The 23513-nt window shown below is 34.7% G+C and overlaps 1 protein-coding gene across 30 annotated transcripts in view; it reads right to left on the bottom strand.

Annotated features, from left to right (window-relative positions):
- Positions 1 to 23513, bottom strand: part of PTPRD (protein tyrosine phosphatase receptor type D) — a 2309169-nt gene that overhangs the window by 1438275 nt on the left and 847381 nt on the right. For all 30 annotated transcript variants that reach the window (XM_054519906.2, XM_054519907.2, XM_054519902.2 and 27 more), the window contains exon 6: positions 1058 to 1096. The gene's annotated coding sequence lies outside the window, so the exon portion shown is untranslated. The remainder of the gene's footprint in view (positions 1 to 1057; positions 1097 to 23513) is intronic.

Genomic DNA, 23513 nt, shown 5'->3' with positions numbered 1-23513 from the left:
TTGGTGGGAAGTGTGAACTTGAAGGATGAAACCCGCATAGAAATGGAATGATTATAAGATATTGAGAAATCCTGAAAGCATTTGGTTTTAGAAAGATAATGAACAACAGCAAGGAGATACTGGACCTTCACTGCTCTCCCACTCCCACCCAGCAATACCCAGTTATTATTAAATAATGGCATACAAGACTGTATTTCTGCAGTCCATCAAGTTATAATCTCATTCTTGGTTCACTATTATGGAAGGGGTCACTGAATCAGATGATTTGGGACATCCAGTTTACACAGGTATCTAAGCTAGAGATTTCTTCATAGTATTAAATGAGATAAAATGTTTTATAATCTTGTATACACTCAGAACATAGTAGGATCCCAATGTATGAATTTGATAGTGAGCAATATTTCAATAATATTTGAAAAAAAAAAGACTGGGTGGATTCAAACATGAATACAAAGCTGCTGTTTGGAAAAATATACAACTTCACAGAAAACCTCCTATCTCAACCAATACAGCTTTATCATCCCTATAATGCATGTTCCAGGAAAATGTTGCAAGGATTTTAAGAGTTTCCATGTGGAAAAGTTCAGTGTGTTTCCAGCTTTATAACATGTAAATTATACTGTCAGCATTGTACTACTGAAAAACTTTTAAACACCCAATTTTTGTGTCAGCTTATCTTTGGTTTTTATCTTGCTTCTGCATTTGATCTATTTTTAAATAAACATTTTCCACATTTTACCTGCATAATCCTCTGTCCTATCACAAACTCTTTCAATGGGGATTTAATTTCATTAAGAAACAAATGCTCCCTCTGTTTGGAATGTTCTCCTAACCCATGAAGTTGAATCTCCAAGAAGTATCTGGACTTACCAGATTGTCTAATATGGGTTAAGATGTAACTGGCCTTATGAGATTCAAACTCAGAAGATGGAAATGAGGGGAGAATTTTTTTTAAGGATTAAGCCTGACACAGAAATAAAAACAGACTCCAAGGAATAGTGACAAACAAAATAAAAATATCAGAAGGCTGAGAGTCCCAAAGAAAAAAGTATCTCACCAGATTTTTGAAGTTACCAGATGATCCAGGAGTCCAAGCCTGATAAAAAGCAGAACAGAGAAAAGACAGTAAATAAGAGTTTTTGTTTTAGAAAAAATGGAAAATAAAATGCTATAATTCTACAATATTATTCTATTTACAAATACTGCAGGCTGAATAGACACTTTAGGACATAATTTCTGTAGATGAAAATGTGTCTTTAACCTGAATTGAAGTGTTTAACCTTACATTGTTCCATTAAAACAAACGAAAAAAGGAAATGTTCTAGCTCTAGAAAATATCTTTTCCAATTATTTAGATGATGATAATTATTTGGTTAATTCTTTAAGTTCTCAAAGAAGGGAGATTATTATTAAATGCACTTGAAATTCTCTAATAATTAGTACATAAATTTAATGTTTTTATGGGAGAAGCAGACCAAGTTTCATTTTAAAAGACTTTTCCCATTTTTCAGGTTTTTGCTGGTTATGACAATAATTAGTTTTGGCTTTGATTTATTTTTGAAAAGTAAAACCATGAAAGATAATGACAAAAATAAAAGGCTTTTAATTTTTAAATGATACTAAAATGCAGCCTCTATTTTTTAAAGGTGTTTGAAGTTCAAATGAAAGGCAATATCTGAACAGCACAAATTCCCAAGAGGGGACCCAGCACCTGCCATGGGATGCAAAGGTTTTATAAATGTTGTCTTGTGTAAAGAAAATGGCAAACATTGTGAGGCCTTTTGCAAATATACCTGCCTGCTTCTGTGTTTGAGCAGAAATATTGAACTTCTAACCATTATTATTATAAAATAAAGGAGATTATTCTTTAAACATTTGACGGTAGTCTTTTCCTTTTGTCTTGGGAATCGAGTTTGAAATTACACATTTGAAAAAACACATGTCTTTCTTTGAAAGAGAATGGAGAACACAATAAGTGTGAAAAGGAGTTGACACTATTGTATAAGGTTTTATATGTGCATATGAATATGCGTCTGCATCTTATTGTCAGAAAATTTGAATTAGGTTATTTCTGTTGGGCCAGAATAATCTCCATAATTCTGAACCACTAATTGGTAACAAATCACCCAGAAGGAAGCTATTAATATTCCTTCTCTAGTGTCTAAAATCATTTGAGAAGATCATTGCTTCACTTTTGAAGAGCAAGTAATGGATCTTGTCGTATTATTAGAGAGCTTACTGAATTCTCTAGCCTGGCTTTAAAGATGTAAAATGGATGATCTATCTCTTAGAAACCTTTGTCCGTGGATCTTAATTCTATTAATGACCTAAGAAAATAATCTGATAAATTCTTTTATTCTCATATTTTAAGTTATTTCTTTGTGGTGAGTTATAAACCACAAAAGATTTGTAAAAATACAAATGTATACAGCTCAATAAATTATCACGAAGACAATGCTCATGTAATTATTACACAGATAAACACCTTGAAGATAACCACTACACAGAAGCCTGTGGCTTGTTCTGTCACACTGGGTAAGGTGTATATGTATATACAAAGATGTGCAGAGATTTGTAATCATGCTGCATTAATGTCTCATGTTCAACATAATTTTTCAAGGCATTTGACTGTGCGTTACCAGGGAGGGACAACACCTTGAACATATCATAGGATATCATTGAATATATTGTACACTGTAATCTCAGTAAGCTATTAATTATCTGTATTTGTCAAAGTATCTGGATTTTTTGTCCAGCCTATGGTTCTAACTTAAGTTTTAAACTTTATCTAATTGGAATCATGTACTACATCTCTCTCTCTCTGTTTACTTTCTTTCCCTTAAAATCTTATTTAGGAGATTCATTCATCTTGTTGCTCATAACTGCAGTTAGTTTTCATTACTCCTATAGTATTCCATTGGATAAATATTCCACAATTTACATATTCAATCCACTATTGGCAGATATGTGGATTGTTTCCACTTTGGGGTTATTGAGAATTACCCTACCATAAGCATCCTTTGTTAAGAGTGAGATCACTGGGTCAGCAAATATGCCTATGTTCTACTTTAGCAAATAATTTATATAGTGTTACGAGAATTGCCATTGTTGCACTTTTCCCAGAAAATATTTCTTTTCTGCTTAATTTTAGCTATCAATTTACTATTTAGTGGAATATTTCTGTACTTTTCATTTACATTTCCTTCATAACAAATTTTAGTGCATTTTCATATGTTTATTAGTCATATACATATGTATTCATCTGAGAAGGTGTTTTTAAGTTATTTTTACCCATTTTATATGGGTGGTCTTTCCTTATCGATTCATAGAAGTGCTTTATGTATTCTAGATGCGAGTCCTTTGTTGGTTATATATTGTGAAAATCTGTTCCCTACTCCATGGCTTCCTCTTTTACTCACTTATTGTTTCTTATGTTGAACACCTATTGTTAATCTTAATGCAGTCCTATTGAATCATCTTTACTTATGTGCCCTGTTTATTACATAAAATAATCATATATACGCTTCTGTATTTGCTTCTAAAAATCTTTTTATGTTCTGATTACTTTGCCTTTCACATCTAATCCAAAAATCTACCTGAAATTTATGTTTTGAGTTGGGGTAAAATTTCATTATTTTTCCAAATTGGTCCAGCAAAATTTATTGAAAATATGACATTTTCAAACTGCTCTACAATATTAGTCATGAATTCAGTACCCATGGATGCTTGGCTCTGTTTCTACACATTTGTGAGTTCCAGTGAACAATTTGTCTATATTGTACTGTCTTACACAATATACCTAATAATATGCTTTTATAGCTGGTAGAGCAGGTTTTTCTACCCTTTCCTTCAATATGAGTGTGTTTACTTTTTACTATATTGATATAATTTACATAAAGTTTACTATTTAAAAGTATACATTTGTTTTTTCAGTATATTCAGTTTGTGCAAAGGTAACTACTAATTCCAGAATGTTTCTAACACCTTAAAAGAAAACCCTATATAGTACCTATTAGCAGCCAATATCTGATTCTCTTGTATTTTCTCCCCCTGATAACTCCTAATCTATTGTCTCTCTGGATTTGCCTATTCTGTATACTTCATATAAATGGAATCACACAACATGTGACCTTTTGTGTCTGGCTTAATTTAAAATATTTTAAAAGACAATTTATACTGTAGCATATAATAGTACTTTATTCCTTTTGTTGCTAAAAAATATTTCATTGAATGGATATACCACATATTGTTTATTCACTAGCCGAAGGACATTTAGGTTTTCATTTTTTTGCTATTATGAATAACAATGCTATGAACATTCCTACATGTGTTTTCTTGGGTGAACATTTGTTTACAGTCCTCTTGGGTATATACTTAGGAATTTCAGGGTCATCTGATAATTCCATGTGTTTGATGAACTGCCAAACTGTCTTCCACAGCAACTGCATCATTTCACATTCCCACTAGCAATGCATAAGGTTTACAATTTCTCCACATCCTTGCCAACACTTATTTTCTATTTTATTAAAAAAATCAAACACTGCATGTTCTCACTCATAGGTGGGAATTGAACAATGAGAACACATGGACACAGGAAGGGGAACATCACACACCGGGGACTGTTGTGGGATGGGCGGAGGGGGGAGGGATAGCATTAGGAGATACACCTAATGTTAAATGACGAGTTAATGGGTGCAGCACACCAACATGGCACATGTATACATATGTAACAAACCTGCACGTTGTGCACATGTACCCTACAACTTAAAGTATAATAAAAACAAAAATTCAAACAACAACAACAAAAATCATAGCTATATGGTGGAATGTGATGGATCTCACTGTAGTTTTAATGTTTGTCTCCCTAATGAATAATAATGTTGAACATTTTTTTCATGTTATTGCCCATTTTTTAATCTTCTTTGAAGAAATATGTATTAAAATTCTTCACTCTTTTTTTTTTTTTTTTTTTTGAGATGGAGTCTTGCTCTGTCACCCAGGTTAGAGAGCTAGAGAGCAGTGGTGCGATCTTGGCTCACTGCAACCTCTGCCTCCCGGGTTCAAGTGATTCTCCTGTCCCAGCCTCCTGCTGGGATTACAGGTACATGCCACCACCACGCCTGACTAATTTTTGTATTTTTAGTAGAGATAGGGTTTCACCATGTTGGCCAGGCTGGTCTCGAACTCCTGACCTCAAGTGATCTGCCTGCCTCGGCCTCCCAAAGTGCTGGGATTACAGGCGTGAACCACCGCACCTGACCTCTTTGCTCACTTTTTAATTGGGTTGTCTTTTTATTGTTGAGTTCTAAGTGATCTCAATATTTAATTAGATATGTGATTTGCAAATATTTCCTCCCATTTTGTGTTGTCTTTCACTCTATGGTATTATTTTATCCCAATAATGTAGAATTTTCTACATATAGCTTTACATCTTTCAGTAGATACATTCTTATTTGATATTTCTATGTTACCAGACATGGTATTTTTATATTACTTGTATTTAGAAATGCATTTGATTTTCTATTGACCGTTTAGTGAGGAACCTCAATAAAAATCATATATTAGAATTAATAATTAATCTGGTACATTCCTTTCAATTTACTATCTACACTCACACAGTAATAGTTTTATCTAGTCCATTCAAATCCTTTAACTTTACTAAAACGGCATGCATGTATGTATGCATGAATATATTTTGCATTCACGCATTTACCAAGACCACCAACACAACACTGAATAGAAGGGGTGATACTGGGCATCCTTGTCTTTATCTCAAAAGGAACCACTGCTACTAAGTGTGATATTAGTTGTAAGCATTTGCTAGATATTTTTATATCATAATAAGAAAGCACACTTCTGTAAGAATGTTTATCATAAAGGGTTTTTTGTTTTCCATTACATTACTTAAATAGTTATATAATTACTTCGAGTGTCTTTTTTTTTTTGCTCTTCTCATCTTTGCTAAGTTGTATTTTTCTAGAAATTTTATTCAAAATTCTATGTTTTTAGAAAAGTAATTTCTAACATCCTCTCAACATCCTTTTAATATCATCAGGGTTTATAGTGATTTAACTGACATTAGTTTTTCTTGAATCCTCTATTTTTTTACTTGGCAGGTTGCATCACTGTCACTTTCATCAGTTTATTTTAAAAAAAAACAGTTGTGGTTTTGTTGATCCCCTCTGTTGTATGCAGTACAATATATGATATAATATTTTCCATTATATTACCTTCTGATATTTATTATTTCTCTTCTTTTGTATTTGAGATAAATGTGCTGTTTCCTTCCTAACTTGTTGAGATACATACTTATATTATTTTTCTGCCTTTTTCTTTACATATATATATAATATATATGTGTGTGTAAATTATGGGTTTCACTTGTAATATTGGCTTTCATTTTGAAACAGCATTTTAATTGGTATTCATTTCTAAATATTTTCAAGTTGCGTTTTCTTAAGAAATTCCAAAAATATAAATATCTATGTTTTAAATGTCCTAATATCTGAAGATTTTCTACTTCATATTAATTTGTACACAAAGCACTTACTCTACGTAATCTCAATCCTCTGAATGTATTGAAACTTGCTTTACGATTCAGCATCTGGTCATTTTTTATGAATGCTCTATATGTACTTAAAATTATATTATACAATTATATACATATACATAAATTACCTTAAATGTGTTGATCTTGTGGTTTATTCAAATATTAGAAGATGCATGTTGTCATATTCCACCATGATTTGGGATGCATCTTTTTTCCCTGTAAGCTCCATCATTTTTCCTCGTTATGCATATTAGCCGTTAATATATAAACATTTGAAATTTTCATACTCTTTTGTTCAATAGATACTATTATGAAGTTATTCTATTTTATCTCTAAAACTACAATTTTTTTTTTTTTTTTTTTTTGAGACGGAGTCTCGCTCTGTCGCCTAGGCTGGAGTGCAATGGCGCAGTCTCAGCTCACTGCAAGCTCCGCCTTCCGTGTTCACGCCATTCTCCTGCTTTAGCCTCCTGAGTAGCTGGGACTATAGGCGCCCGCCACCACGCCCGGCTAATTTTTTTGTATATTTTTAGTAGAGACGGGGTTTCACCGTGTTAGCCAGGATGGTCTGGATCTCCTGCCCTCGTGATCTGCCCGCTTTGGCTCCCTTTCAAAGTGCTGGGATTACAGGCGTGAGCCACCGCACCTGGTCTCTAGAACCACTTTTCTTTCTAAGTCGGTTTTGTTTGAAATTAATAGAACCATACCAGTATTTTCATTGTTTTTTCTCAATACGAGAGCAAATAATTTTAATGGAAAGTGTTACATGTTAAAGTAAATTCTCGGGCTGTAAACTCACTAGTGGAAGCTACCAGCTCTTCCAAGGAAAGTCAACGAATGCTTTGACTGAAGTGAATACATATTCTAAACAGAGAAAATACCATATTCAACAACATAGATGGTAGTATATTCTGTGTGGCTGGAGTCTGAGGTTCACGGTGGAAATAGATACAATCAACATTGGAAACTAGAATTTGAGACCAGATTTGAAAGACTTGATAATGGAAAGACTTCGGTAGTTGGCAATTTGAAGATAAGGCAAAGAAGATTTTGGGCAACTAGGTGATGATATCCTTCACTAAAACAGACCAATATGAGGAAGTAGTAGAGGAATGTAAAGTAAAATGTAAATGTACTGAGTTTGAAAACGCTATAGCTTTTTCTGGGTACATAGTTCTGAAATCTGTTCATGTAAATCTGTGGCTTAGGAGAATTTTACAAATTGGAGGTACACATTTGGAATTTATTCATACTTTAGTGATAGAAGAAACATGGGAGAAAAGAAGGACACAGAATTAATGACCAATAATAGATACACAGGCAATCAATGAAATTTCAAAATTAGAATTTTTCTTTTTTAAAAGCAGTAGTATGTTTAACTTTTATTTTTATGAACTTTACAAGTTAACAACAACAAAATTCCAGAAATGTTTGAGTTGGCTTTTTAAAAAAATTATGATTATACTTATAAGTTCCGGGATACCTATGCAGAACGTGCAGGTTTGTTACATAGGTATACATGTGCCATGGTGGTTTGCTGCACCCATCAACCCGTCATCTACATTAGGTATTTCTCCTAATGCTATCCCTCCCATAGTCCCCCAACCCCTGACAGGCCCCATTGTGTGATGTTCCCCTCCCTGTGTCCATGTATTCTCATTGTTCAATTCCCACCTGTGAGTGAGAATATGCAGTGTTTGGTTTTCTTTTCCTGTGTTAGTTTGCTGAGAATGATGATTTCCAGCTTCATCCATGTCCCTGCAAAGGACATGAACTCATTCTTTTTTATGGCTGCACAGTATTCCATGATGTATATGTACCACATTTTCTTTATCCAGTCTATCATTGATTGGCATTTGGGTTGGTTCCAAGTCTTTGCTATTGTGAACAGTGCTGCAATAAACATACATGTGCATGTATCTTTATAGTAGAATGATTTATAATCCTTTGGGTATATACCTAGTAATGCAATTGTTGGGTCAAATGGTATTTCCGGTTCTAGATCTTTGAGGAATAGCCACACTGTCTTCAACAATGGTTGAACTAATTTACACTCCCACCAACAGTGTAGAAGCATTCCTATTTCTCCACATCCTCTCCGGCATCTGTTGTTCCCTGAGTTTTTAATATTCGCCATTCTAACTAGTGTGAAATGGTATCTCATTGTGGTTTTGATTTGCATTTCTCTAATGACCAGTGATAATGAGCTTTTTCCATACATCTGTTGGCTGCATAAATGTCTTCTTTTGAGAAGTGTCTGTTCAAATTAAATCAGTAAAATTGACTGAGAAACTTAAGAAAGAGATGTGCGAGGAAGGAGCATGTATGATAGGAACCAAGAACAAGATTGTCAGCAAGATGGCATGTTCTTCAGTGCATTCCAAGAGCATGTACAAAGAAATGTGGCCTTCACTTTCCCCTTTCGTAGAGAAATGTATGCAGAATACTCAAATTAGAAGCATCATGTATTCAGTGATAAACGGTAATTTATAGAAATATAATTGTAATTGAATGTATGATTTTCTTTTTTGTAATTTTGATGAAGAAAGGAAGAAAAGGGTATTATTCATACCTTTTGAGAATGAGGATATGGGTTAAGGAAAGGTAGCTCTTGTTTAGGAACATGTTATGCTAAAACTTTGAGGTCATCAGAGAGCCTGAGCCATATTCTTTGTCAACCTTAAAAAAAAAAACCTGGCAGATTTATAAAAAACATGGTATGTTCCTTCTTTCATCTCAAATATGTAACACAAGACTTTTATACGTAGACCTTAGTGTTTCCACTTAGACACACCTGTTATAAATATCAACTCTTTCCTTCCTCTACTAGCTTCTTTTGACCAAGATATGTAATTCAAATGACTTATCTGTGGGATTATATTCAACTACTATTGCTAAAATCTCAAGGTTTTGTTTTTTTGTTGTTGTTATGCATACTCATTATACTGGCATACAGAGACCTAAAATCAATTCTACTGTTACTATCTTTCTTTAATGTCTTCCTTTCTAATAATTAATAGGCATGATTGTACTTCCATATCATACCAATTACTCCAAATGATGTGTATTTTTACATTCTTATTTATATAATTTATCTTGTCCTTTCAGTTATGCTTTTTGGGATACTCTGTTCCCACATATCCTTACCTTCTCTCTACATCCCCCTGCAGTGGCTCATGAACCATAGGCTCTCAGACAGTGTTTATAAAATAAATATGTATGGATGATAAAAATGCATTCATAAATAATTTTATATAAATGTAAAGTCACATGCCAAATGCATATTTCAGATCCTTTGGAGGGAGGTAGCCATGTTATGAGTCCAAGAGGGCTGGAACCAAAATGTCAAGAGTTTGTGTTCTGACTTTACTGCTTTTTAGATGTATTAATTTGGATAATTTGCCTAGCCTTCAGTTTTCTTACCTATAAACAGAAGATCTTAATGCCTAGATCTAATTACCTAGCTCAGGAATGTTATAAGGATTAAATAAGTTGTTCCTATGAAGGCACCTAGGTCAGCGCTTGTACTCAAGTGAGGGCTTAATATTAGATAATCCTGGACTTCATGGGCCATCTGACCTCCCTAAGAGCCCGTTTCTCTGGTACCATAAACCATGACCTGTTTCTTGACACTACCTGTTCACAATCCACACCCTCTTCCTTTTCCAAAGGCATGACCTTTAACTGTCATGTTAAGACAGAAGAAGAAATGAAAACACTCCTTTGGCACCCCATACTCCAAATCTTACTTCTTTGTACCAAAAACTCAGTCTACGCGCACACACACACACACACACATACACACGCGCACACACACACAATTTATACTGACTGTATAAATTTCCCTCCAAGAAGTTAAGGGTGGGTTCGATGATTTCTATTTGACTCTCAATAAGGTCTTGAATTTTTATCCAAGAAGAAAATATGCAGGCTAATTGATCAGATAAATCTATATATTGTAGCCTCTCTACTCCTTATAGAAACAGTGACATTAAATAATCTACACCTCCTATATCCTAACATGTATATGTTCTACATAACGCATCTGAGTGGGCGGCATCTTCATGAAGTCGTTCTATTTGTAAGACTTTTACATATACTTCTTCAACTTAACAGCGTTTCTTTAAGCCTAGGAATTTTCTTGCATGAATACTTATTACCACCATTTTCGATAGGAATTTTAACTCACTTGAGGAGATTTAATTCAACCTTCCAAATGATCACACTTCCCAAACAAGTCATAATCAATGATACATTGTCAAGGAGATTCATGCAATTATCTACAAGTCTTCTAATTGGAAATACACATTTTACCTTTCCTTTGGAGGGAAACGAGTTGTTTTAGAGTAGAGAGGCTACAATTGAGGCAAACAATTTAAGTAAAAACAAATGGGTTTTATACACTTTGCATGTAGATGTTGAAGACTGCATATATTGTTACCAATTTTGTTAGTTATTTAATTCTGCAAGACTGAGTTTGAGAATTTAATGACCAGTGATACATTTTCCACAGTGAGCTTACAGAACTTACCTCAATTTAGTTCAAATAGCCCTAATTTATATTTACATAAGGTTTCTATTTCAATACCCATAACCTTTGCTATTGTAGCAATGACTTCTCTAATGATGTAAGTGAACGCTACCTAAATATTACTTGGAAGAAAAATGCTACTGTCACAAATACTTTGTGAAATATACACATACATAAATATGTCTTCAAGTATATGTATGTTGAATAAGAGAGTAAAAGAGTAAATAAATTAATGAAGAACAGGAAAAGAATAAAATCTCCTAGCCTGGTATGCTTGATAATTAGTAAGTGCTAGATAAATACTATTAATATAATCCACATCATAATCTAATTCATCATACAGCTTTTATGTGAGCCCTCCAGCAATTTTAATAATACCAACAATTTTACAACTATAAATATGTGCTTGAGTACATCATTTGCATGCAGTTCTAATGCTGCCCTGGAATATTATCTATACATCAGAAATCTATAATAGAAAGCGTTTTCTTGAATCTCATTTCCATAATCAACAAGCTAATTCAAATTCATGTAGAGCAAATAAGTGATTTTGATTGAAACATTTTTAATGTCTTTTAAAAAGTGGACTGATAGAGTACTTTAAACATGAAAAGTAACTTAGTTATTAAAAATATAATTATAAAAATAGTTAATCGAAGAAAAAACTCAAAATTCAGATATTTTTAAAGCACTACAGTTTATCATGTCTCTACTTTTTCTTATGCAATTTTTATAACATGAAATAGATTGTGTAGCTGTTGTTTCAATGCAATGGGGAAACAAAATAGCCTTAAATGCTGTGGACTATGATAAATATGAACTTATTTTCAAGGAAAAATTCAGTAATTCTGACTACTTTTTTTGTTAAGCTGCTTCCTAGAAGTGAAATGAAGGCTTCAGTCCCACCAAAGAGGCAAGTAGCACAAAGAAGTTTTCCTTTCTCTTTCTTCCACCAAAATGACTCAGACTATGAAATTAAAATTTGGAAAACATCACCCTATTAAATTTCCCTCTCTTTATCACCATTGTGGCAGGGCAAATGAATGTTTCCTTCAGCTGTGTTCCCATGATTTTTCTCCATTTACATATTGCAATTCCTCAAAAAAAATTTAACTATTTCATTCCCCTGTACAAACTTTCTGAAGATTCTGAACTCAAGAGCAGAAAGTGCCTTATTGCTCATGATCCTTGTCACAGTCTAGATAACCTTGTAGACGCTAGCCCTTTGCCTACCCTTCTGGCCTCAATTTTGTTTTCCTCACTGTACTCTAGCTACACAGGACATATTTCAGTTTCTAAAGTGTGTTCCCTGACCCCATCACAGTGCTTTTCATATAGTATATAGTAAGGTAGCTAAATGCTAGAATAGCTCTCCCAGGTTTTGTTTCTCTGAACTGATTTAAGGTAAGAAAACTGTTTTTAAAAAAGACCAAATTTTTTATTCACATGGATGATGTGTCAGTTCAGTTTGCACTCCCCACCCCGCCCCGCTTAGTTATAGCATAAGTTGTCTTTAGAACAAGAGAACAACTGAAATCACAGTATAACAGGCTTTAATAATAAACACATTAAACAAAATGGTGGCCCTTCTTATTTAAAACAATGTCATCTTCATTGGTTGGGATGAGGAAAAAAAGAACTCAATTAACTTTGCAAATTAAATGAAAAGATTTTATATGAATACTCTACTATGAGGAAGCAAGTTTCCTCAGGAAACCCAAGAGAAAATCTGCAATGCTTAAAACAATTTACTTCAGTCTGCCCAAGAGAATGAAATTATGAAAGAACCAGTAAAGACAGTTTGATATAGAAGAAGAAAAAGATTATTCTTAAGAGGTATGTTGTGATCTTAAAGGGTAAGCTAAGCACATATAAAATAAAAGAGACGACATGCCTAGGTCAAACTTTTTAGAAGGGTTTCAGAAAAAAAGACAAGAGGTTTTAATTATTACTAGATCAGAAAGTTACTTGTGCCCAATAAATATAATCAAAGAAAGGAAACAGTCTCAGAGACTCACCTCTTTTGGAGAAAACATATCTAAATCTATCAGGGGAGCAAATCTGCAGATAGAGTAACTAGCACAATGGGGAACCACCTGTTCAATACTTAAATAATCAGACCACATGGCATCTGAACTTCTGTAATTGAGAGGAAAATTGCCAAAAAGATCAATATCGAATTCTTAAAATTGTTTCAAGTAAACATTGTGAGTCGATATTCACTACATTGTCATAATTTATAACAAATTGGGATATGAGTGTTGCTTAGCCATTAGGGATTCTGAGAAGTTGGATGAGAAGTGAAATAAGGCATAGAAAAGATGAAACACAGTAAACAAGAACCCAGCAGGCAATAATACACTGAATCCAGAGCTAGGTTACATGCTCTGTAGGAATGTACATCTTGGGTCACAGTTTTTTACTTTAGGGTGTGAAGATAGACAAGATGTGCTCGAAAAGTGTTTTTTTTTTTTTTTTTGGCAGATGCAGTACTCATTTATTTTTTAACTGTCATGAAACAAAATATAGACAAGTATATGAATTCCTGGACTGCAAAGCAAAGTTGAATAAAAAGTAAACAGTACATTCTGAATCTACAAACAGTAGTAGCCCTGTAGGTGTTAGGAAACTTTTAACATGTTAAACAGTTAAAAATTCACCTGAGCCTCCTAGAAATCTGTAAGGAAACAATAGCAGGAAATAGAATACCAGGGTCATTCTCCATTGCTAGAGAGAAATATATTGTAGAAATAAAGAAGTTTCTGATGTCCCTAAAAGAATACAAGTTTTTCAAACCCTGGAAAAGAGTGAAGAAGCATTCTGAGCAGGGGCCACTGACAGAGGTATTGGGCTTAGCAGACCACCTGGGGATGCACATTTCAGGACTATCAACAGCTTCTGTCCAGGCTCATGATTTCTGATATGAAATAAATATGGGGCTAAAAGAGGAACCCTCCCAAGAAAACATGTTGCACAGGTTTCAGCATCTCCATTTCTAGAGTTCATGGCAGCAACTGGTGCAGCACAGAACTTTATATATCTGCTCACAATAGAGTGTGTGAGCCATGCCACAAGACAGAATCCACATTCGTTACAAAACTGGGGCTGAAAATTAAATTGCTTTGAATATACTATTTGGGGAAAAAATGGTGCCTCAGATTATACCTGGTGACTGAATCTGTTTTGTTTGTTTGTTTGTTTGTTTTCTCCCTGAGATGGAGTTTCACTCTTTTCGCCCAGGCTGGAATTCAATGGCACCATCTCAGCTCACTGAAACCTTCGCCTTGCAGGTTCACACAATTCTCCTGCCTCAGCCTCCTGAGTAGCTGGGATTACAGGTGCGCACCACCACACCTGGCTAATTTTTTATTTTTTTTTGAATATTTTTAGTAGAGACGGGGTTTCACCATTTTGGCCGGGCTGGTCTCAAACTCCTGACCTCAGGTGATCCACCTGCCTCGGCCTCACAAAGTGCTGGGATTAGAGACGTGAGCCACCGCACCTGGCCTGAGTCTACCATTTTTACAAATTTCTAAACTTGGCAATATGGCCGGAAAGTTTCAAAAACACTCTTTGAGAAAGGAATGTATAAACAGGTGGATTTCCTCTGAGTCATGGTCCATGCAATGTTGTGATTAAGCTTATGACAGAAGAATTAGATCACGCGGAGATCACAGCTCTTGGAATCCAGAAAAATGGCACGAACTGAATGGCATCTCAGCAAGGGTGGTCCAAGCAAGATTTTCCTGGGATATATTTTTTCCACCATTCACCAGTGAATCACTGGTTCACTGCTGTAAAATAGTGGGTTGCTGTGTTTTCTAAACTTGGTGCATATAAAGATAGTATGGTAATAATCTTCTATGTCCTATTACGTTTATTTACTTTTTATTACTTCTATGTCTTCTGTACTTTTTAAACAGTGGGATCCTACCCTAAAATCTTTGCATATTTGCATGAATGTTCACATGAGAATTGTTCTTAATAACAAAAATAAAAAGGGGCAACGATCCATAGAAGTGTTTAATAAATTGTGCCATATTCTATCAATGAGCTATTGCTACATGCATTAACATGGACAGTTCAGAAACCAAGGAGATCAAAATAAAGAAGAAAAAAGATCTGTCAATTGTGATTCAACTTATTTTGAAAACAGAAAAATAAACAACACATTGTGAGAGATACATACTTAAATAATTATAAGACAGAGAAAAGCAGGATGGTGTTTACCTCAATGAGGAGGAGTACTGCTGAGGTGCTGAAGGTACTACAACCAGTTTCAATGACTGATAGCTGCTGAAGTCACCCACTACTTGGGAATCAGAGCAGTTAGCTGTCTGGCTGGGCAAATAAAAAAATTATTTCAGGCTTTCATTTCTTTGGCCTTTAATTTAGGAATTTTGGCCTTTGATTTGACTGGATTTTTATACAGCAAAGTGATTTCATTTGGAGATTTAGGTCAACCTCTGGAAATGTAATAATGGAAGAACTATAGTGTCCACATTCGGTTCTTTAAGTATCAGTGACATTATATTATTATCAGCATACTGATATTCATTTATTGTGTACTACTGTAATCTACATTTGACAACATGGCTGGTGATAATTTGAGGTGGGAAAAATCAATAGTGTGGCAAAACCCAACAGGCTAACAGAACCAATACCTGCAGGATGTGGAGTATAATCTCCCTTCTTCTTCCTTCCTCTGGTTTTTGCGAGTGACTCCATTAGAACAATCCACCTGATCTTCTCTTTACTCCTCTGATTCTAAAGTTTGGCAGAAGACGCTGAGCACATCCACTTCAGCCCCCTCTTGACTCCTGCCTCTCTCCATGCCTGTCAGTTTCAAATCTCAGTCAATTTCTATGCTGTCATCTGATGATCAGGGAGGGGGCAACTCAGTCCTGTTTGGGAGGCCTTTGGTTGTTCAGCTGCACCAATAATTAGGTTGGTAAGTTAGCTTAACTCAGTGGTAGGGTATTAAGCCTTTTTGCCCACGCCCTTAAAACCACGTTTTCCATTCATCTCTATAATAAAACTATTTGACCTCCATTTGTCTGTCTCCTGAGCCTTAATTCTGAATTGATTCCAGGCTCAGGAGTGGAAGAACAGGGGATTATTTATTGATCCCCTAAACCCTAAGAGCAGTGATTGTAATAAAACACTGGATGACATTATCAGATATTTATTATTATCAGATCAATCATTGTTTAACAGTCTTAATTCCTTTCATGACTCCATAACAAGACAATATTCTATATAGAATCTACAGAATGTACACACCACAGGGTCAGTAAAAGAGGAATGCCTTTCTAATAATAAATCATTTTTTGTGTGTTCCAATATTTTCAAGGAAGGAAGGCCTCAGGAAGGGATTTATATTAAGAGTCTGACAGTTCATTTGGAAACCTCATAAGGCAAAAGTTAGGAGTATAGTTATTAGAACAACTCTCAGGTTAGTCACGCTTCCTGTCTCTTTCCTCCCCTCATCCATTAAAAAGAGGAGGAAGAAAGAAAATGAGTTTCATAAAGTTGAAGTTGGATTTAGCTAAGGTCACTTGAAATAACCAGCAGTATTTTTTCACTGCCTAAATAAAATAATAAAAGATGCTCATATGTTGAATAATATGTGTGGAACTACTTGCACAGCTCCTTCATAACAAAGAGCTCTGAGGTTTTGAAGATGGGTATTTTAATTGAAAACAACTATGAAAAATAAACTTTTGTATGATTAATGTAAACCAGTTTCACTTAACATTACACAATTACTAATACAAATTGTAAAGGTTTTGCCAATATGCTAACTCCTTTATTCCTCTCTCTAGTGCATATCCTAAATGCAATCAAAGGTGATGATTAGATGTTTTAAATTTATTCTAGCAATTATATACTTTATGTAACTATTATTGAAATGCTCAAAGATAAAATAATGTGAATGGCAATCACAGATTTTAAAAATTGTCTTTGCTTTAGTTATCAAGCAATCCAAAAAATAGAGCTGGAAATAGAGATTAAACATCTATAGCACCATTACAGAGAAATTATAGACTCCCTCAGCTTAGACATATGCAAACCATGATGCCTCTACCCCACATTCTCTTTAATGAGAAAACATGATCCAAAACTCCTCCTCCCTTTGTTTAACCCAGTTCTGCACCAGGATTTCTTCTTACTTCACCATGACCAATCTCAGTAAGAGTTCTTTAAAGCAAAGGGTGAGCCCAACAGATTCACATTACATTTTAATGTGAAACTCTAACTTCCTACAGACGTTTGCACTAGGGGTGTGGGTGTGTGTGTGTGTGCATAGTTTCTTCTGCAGGTTACCCTTTAACAAAACATAAGAAATCTTAAATAAGTGAAACATCTTCAACCACTAACAAGATATCTTGAGGAAGGAAAACTATGAACTCCAGGGACTCAGGGCTTAATGGGAACTTTTCTATTTGATCTCTAAATTTTATTTCCCCTTCCCTAATTCCTGAAGTCTATATGCTTCCTCCAAAGGCCCAAGGTTCTGCCCTATTCCATTTCTGTGTAGGACATCAAATGGAGGTGCTCAGGGCAGAACAAGATTAATGAGCAGCCAGTTGGCTTCACATATAGCAATCATTAAAGTACATTAAATCTCACTGGAGAAAAAAACCAAATACGGAGGCTAATTTTGATTTTCCAATGCAACTTACATGACTTCAGAATGTTCATGGGCCTCTCCTGCCACAGCAGACAGGTTCTTGAATGAAGATTCAAAACATGCACACTCATATCCACACAATAAAACAAACAGAAAAGTGCTCCTAGGTGCTATTTTTAAATCTCCACTAAGTATTGAACTTAAAAAATATATTTTTACAAGAGTACCCCATTATTAGACTTCCTAGGATTACTATAGGTGCCCTGCAAGATGACTTTAGTTCCAGGCTTATTTATTCATTTATTTTTAAATTACTGCTCAAAGCTTGGAGACACTAAGAATTAATTCCGACAAGTGGATGTGAAGTCCACCTTCACCACTGACTGGCTTTTGAACTCCAGAAAAATTAATGCAACATTAGAACCTTAGTTAACTCATCTCTACAATGGGAATAATAATGAGAATAATGACTACCTGTTATAAATTGAATTACGTCACCCTCAAAAAAGATGTGTCTGAAGTCTTAACCACCAGTACCTCAGAATGTGACTTTCTTTGGAAAGAGAAACTTTAACAGAGGAAATCAAATTAAAATGAGGTCATGTTGAAGTAGGATGGACCACTTATCCAATATAATTAGTGTCCTTTTAAAAAGAATAATGTGAAGAGACACACAGTAAAAATGTCATGTGAAGATGAAGACAGAGATTGGAATGATGCATCTACTAGTCAAGGAGTGCCAAAGATTACCAGCACACCATCAGAGCTAGGAGGCGGCATGTCTCATCTCCAGAGCTATGAAATAATAAATGTCTGCTGTTTAAGCTGCTCGGTTTGTAGTACTTTGCAATAGCAGGCTCAGAAAAATGACACGCTACTCAAAAAGGTGATTGTGAGGTTTAAATACAGTGATATATAAAGCATGTCACACAGGATAAGCTCTTAATAAATTAATATTAAAAATAGTAACAGTGGTGGGATATTTTGAAACGTAACCATTTGGTAGATTATACAACAACTATGTTCGATTTACCCTTCATTTCTATTTTTAGGAATTTAAATAAGAAAATATTCCAGTGGTAAGTCAGGAGAGAATGAAGGAATTATAAAGGAGATAAATTTCATACCAGTCAGTATGTGCTAATTGTTTCAATCCCCTGTAAATGGTTTGGCACGAGAGGAGGCTGGAACACTTAGCTAAATTGAAGTTTGGGGATTATCTGTGAATTTAAAGTATCCATGCCATTTTGGCCCCTATTAGCACAAGTAATTGAGAGGAAAATCTTGCCAGTTATGCTTTTCTATAAGGCTTAATGTGGACTTCGATATTTAAGTAATTCATTAGCAGGCTTAAATGGTATCATGGAACAACATTAAAGTACGTAAGAGATAGTCTTTGACCTTCATTTTAGAGATGAACAAATTGAGACCCATAGAGGTTATAATGAACTCAAGGTTATACAGTTTACAGTGGAAAAGCTGACACTAGAATCCTTGTGTACTAGTTTCTTGTAAAAATGGAGTGTGCCTTTCAAAATTCTGTGAGTTTGATTTTTAGAATCCCATGGAGCTTTTTAAATTATCAGAACTCCAGCTCTGCACATGGAACTTTAAGATCAAGGGTGAGGGAACTCAGATCCAGAGAGAAGAAAATGACATTAACATTTTCAGTAAAGAAACCTCAAAAGTTTCATTTGGGGAAGGAGATGCAGTGGGGACGGAGGGCAATTATTTTTACACTAAAATTATTAGCTGTATGCAATTTTAGAAAAATCTTTTTACATTGTTTAGAAGATCCATTAAATATGGCCTGGCACGACCTTTCTAGGACAAGTCATCAAAGCCCTAAATGGTATTTGGAAAGGCTGCTACCTCAGATTGAGGTCATTTGCATTATATTGTAAAACACACAGCGTACTTTGCTTGGCAAGTTCACTGGAATGGCTGAACTTTGGCCCCTTGCATGATTTTGCAAATACAGAGTGTATTTGTTCTCTACTTAACAACTAACCCCACTTAAATTAAAGCAAGCTTCCCCCTTTTCACCTCTGGTGTGCTCTGCTTTTAAGTATGCCTTGCGAGAAGAAATGTTAGACTTTTAATACAACAAACTTTGTTTCACTGCATTAGTTTTTTTCACTTTGGTTTATTATTTTATATTTTCAGTTTTTATAGGACATTTCCATGTGGTCTTTACCCAAGGATATCACTACTGTAGTTGAGGGGCCCAATAGAGAATCTATTCCAGAAAGAATCATTCAGTTTCATTTTGCAGCTTCATAGCCCAGAACCAAAACGTTTCAAAAAACACTCAATAACACCAATACAAGGACCCCTCTGGACAACATATCAATTTGTATTATGAAGTGAATTATAGCTGGACCCACCAGAGCTGGTATAGTTAAGTGTCTGTCAGTGTTTCCATTATACTTCGAGGGCTTTCTTCTTGGTTGCAAAAATACCCTTCAGGCTAAAGCACACAAGGCTAATGTGGGGAGTGACTGTTCCCTTTGTTTATTTTTTACCATTTAATAACACTAGCTCTCTTTTGTGTTTGCTTGTTATACATTTTAAAATAAAGAAATTTTGGTTTTATAAATCAACAGTCTGCCAGAGTGATGGTAGTTTTAATGGGGTGAGCTTAGGGTATGAAAGTTCACAAGAGTTGGTGTGATCCACATTGTGCATCTCGGAGGTTATCAAGGCCTCAAAAATGAAGGTCCAATGTGTCACAGATGCTCTCTGAAAATTACATGTGTAATTATTGGGCCTCTAAATTTTAAATTCAGAGGTCACCATTTATATCTTGGATGGAATATGACTGCATTATATTTAGGGTTTACCTCTGTCTTCCCTTTTTCATGCCCCTGTCCTTACATTGAATCCATGCGAATTCTTTCCTTAAGAACCTAGCTCAAATTTCCTATTTTCTAAGAAAACTCGGATTTCCTCAAATAGACTCAGATGTTCTTCCCATAAGCTCACTTAGATCCCCTAGATCCAATATAGCAATTATTATATTATACCATTTGTCTGTGTGTCTTTTTCTTCACCAGGCTGGATGATCTGAGGAAAAGAACTACTTATTAGCAGAATGCTAGACATATTAAATATTACATATACTCAGTAAAAACTGGTTGCTTGAATGAAATATGTATGGATGAATGGAAATGTGTTCTATGAAACAGAATTAATGACAAGGGAACTGGAGGAATGAAAGAGTCTTTGAAAAACAAGGACTATCTTTAATATGACTTCCTGGTTCTAGTTTTCAACCTTCCAGAGGGCACAAATTCTTATATGCCCCATAATAAAGAACCTCCCAGGAAACTGGATGACTTGTAAACTTTTACAGGAAGAAATAAATGCAGTGGGATTTGTTGAGAAAACTACTGTTCAAGGAGCAGGAGATGAAATATTTATTCTGACTTAGTCACTGACTCGGTGACCCTCTTCAAGTTACTTAACAGCTCAGTGATTCCATCTCTCTGCAAATGGTGATAAATAATAGCAGTTCTTGACTGCTTCAGAAGAATATTTGGCAAAAAATGCATTAGCATCTTTGAGACATTTTATTAACAAACCAACTATATATATTACATATAATATTATACTGATATTGCATGCTATGTACTAAATAATTTATTTTTAAGGGCACTATATTGTTGAAATTACATTAACCTAATCACAAAGTATAATTGGAAGGTTTGATTCTTCTACTTGTTATGGGCAGTTGGACCATATTCTAAAAAGAAACTTTATGTAAAGTAGATTGTTCAATTTTTTCTGCATTTAGCATGTGGGGACAGTCTATGTGATTGGTATGCTGGATAAGCTGTCATGTTCTACCTGAATCACCAAACACATCTTCAATAAAAGGTGCTAAGGAGAATTACCAATGCTTTTAGAAGAAAATGATGGAGGAAATTATTTTTTTTTAATCACAGGTTTGCAAAGCAGGTTAGACTTTAAGAACTTGAAAGCTTCCAGTGTTTATCAAAGGATAATTTGCGAATCAGCTGCTTTGATGTAACCTGGAATATTGTACTGCAGAGTCACAGACCCCATTCTGGATTTAAGGAATAAGAAATTTTGGGGAGATATACAAGAATCTGCATATTAAACAAGATCTCCAGATGATTCCTATAATGACTCAGGTTTGAGAACCCCAGTGAGATCTTGCATCTTTTGGTTCAGGAGGCAAATGAAAGAGAGTACAGACTGCAGAAGATCAGAGAAGGAAACTGAACTTCCCAGTGTACCAAGAGGTGATAAATGATCATCTCCCTTTAAAATCACTGAGTATGCTACCTTTTGTAGAATTTGGGAAGGAATTAGAAATTGTTTTAAGGGGAAAAGTTGGGAAAAAATATACTAAAAAGACAGGAAAAAGGAATTGACAGCTTCAGTTTGTTGTCTGTTACCAGGGTTTAAGGGTAAATTGTATTTTTGGAAGAATAAGGCAGGGCTTCTCAAACTCTTCCTCATTCTTTCTTCCTCAGGCCTTTGGAGGCAAGCTGATCTGCTTAAGGTTCATAATCAGTTTTATATTTTTCTAAAAGTTTGTGCTTCCAGCAGCTATGAAGAAAAATTGGGTAAAATAACAAATATAGTACAGTTGTAATCCATCGCTACTGTTACTTGATACAGCTTGGTTGCTTTGTTTCTGTTAGTAAGGTAGCACATACACACGTGGAAATTTAAGCAATTGTATAAAAGAATACAAAGGCAAACGAAAAACACCTGAGGTTCTGATACAGCATAGGAATTACTGCTCTCATTTCAGTAAAAATTCATTTAGACCTACCTACTCATTGTCAAATATTATTCAATTTATATAAAATTATACCTGTAATTACATTTACATATTTTACATATATAAACATAAAACATATAATTTTATATTTTAAAACATTTTATAGTTTGCTTTTCCATGTCAATGATGCTTTTAAAAATTATATAATCATGAATACCTATCTTATCAAGTAGAAAATAATTAGACCTAGGTTAGAGCTGCTGTCAGCTGTTTTATCTTCTTCAATTCTCCTTCAATTCTTATATTGAAGAAATGCATTCCCTCTCATAAACCTTTATATTCCTCTTATTTTTAGATTGAGGATATCTGGAAAACTCCCTCCTTCTTTCAACACCTCTCTGTTCTAATATCGACCTCAAGCCACTTTAGAAAAAAATATTCTGAGGAATGACAGAGATGAATGTAAATTCTAACTTTGAGTCTTCTGGAGCACCAGAGGGTTATGTGAGATTCTTTAGCTTCTAAATAAGACAAAGTCTATGGTTTCTCTCTCAGTATTTGCCTCTTGTGATGACTTTGATCCACACTTCCTGGAGAGTGCTTTCTAGAACACTAGTTCCTTTGGATTCAAAAGAGAGCTACACAAGTTTAACATTTTAACATTTATTTAGTTTTTACAATGGTTTACATTCATTATATTGGTTACTTTATTGAATTCTTACAACCACCATATAAGGTCAAAGCCATTTCTATCGATATAGGAATAAGCGGGAAACTGAGCCTCAAAGAGGGTAAGCAGAAGGTCCACACAACTTATTTAAGTGGAGCAGATTGGGGGTGGGGGTTGGAGGAATGGGGAACAACTGTTTAGTGGATACAGAGTTTTCCTTTGGGGTAGTGAGAAAATGTTTTGCAACTGGATAGAGTTTGTGAATACATTGTGAATGTACTAAATGCCACTGCATTGTTCACTTTAACATGGTTATTTTTATGGTATATGAATTTTACCTCAATAATAAAATTAGTAGAGCAAGCAATTAAA

The sequence above is a fragment of the Pongo abelii genome, chromosome 13 (assembly GCF_028885655.2).
Source record: "Pongo abelii isolate AG06213 chromosome 13, NHGRI_mPonAbe1-v2.0_pri, whole genome shotgun sequence".
Classification (NCBI taxonomy): domain Eukaryota; kingdom Metazoa; phylum Chordata; class Mammalia; order Primates; family Hominidae; genus Pongo; species Pongo abelii.
The sequence above is the reverse complement of the archived record's forward strand: the minus strand, read 5'-3'. Positions and strand labels throughout refer to the sequence as shown.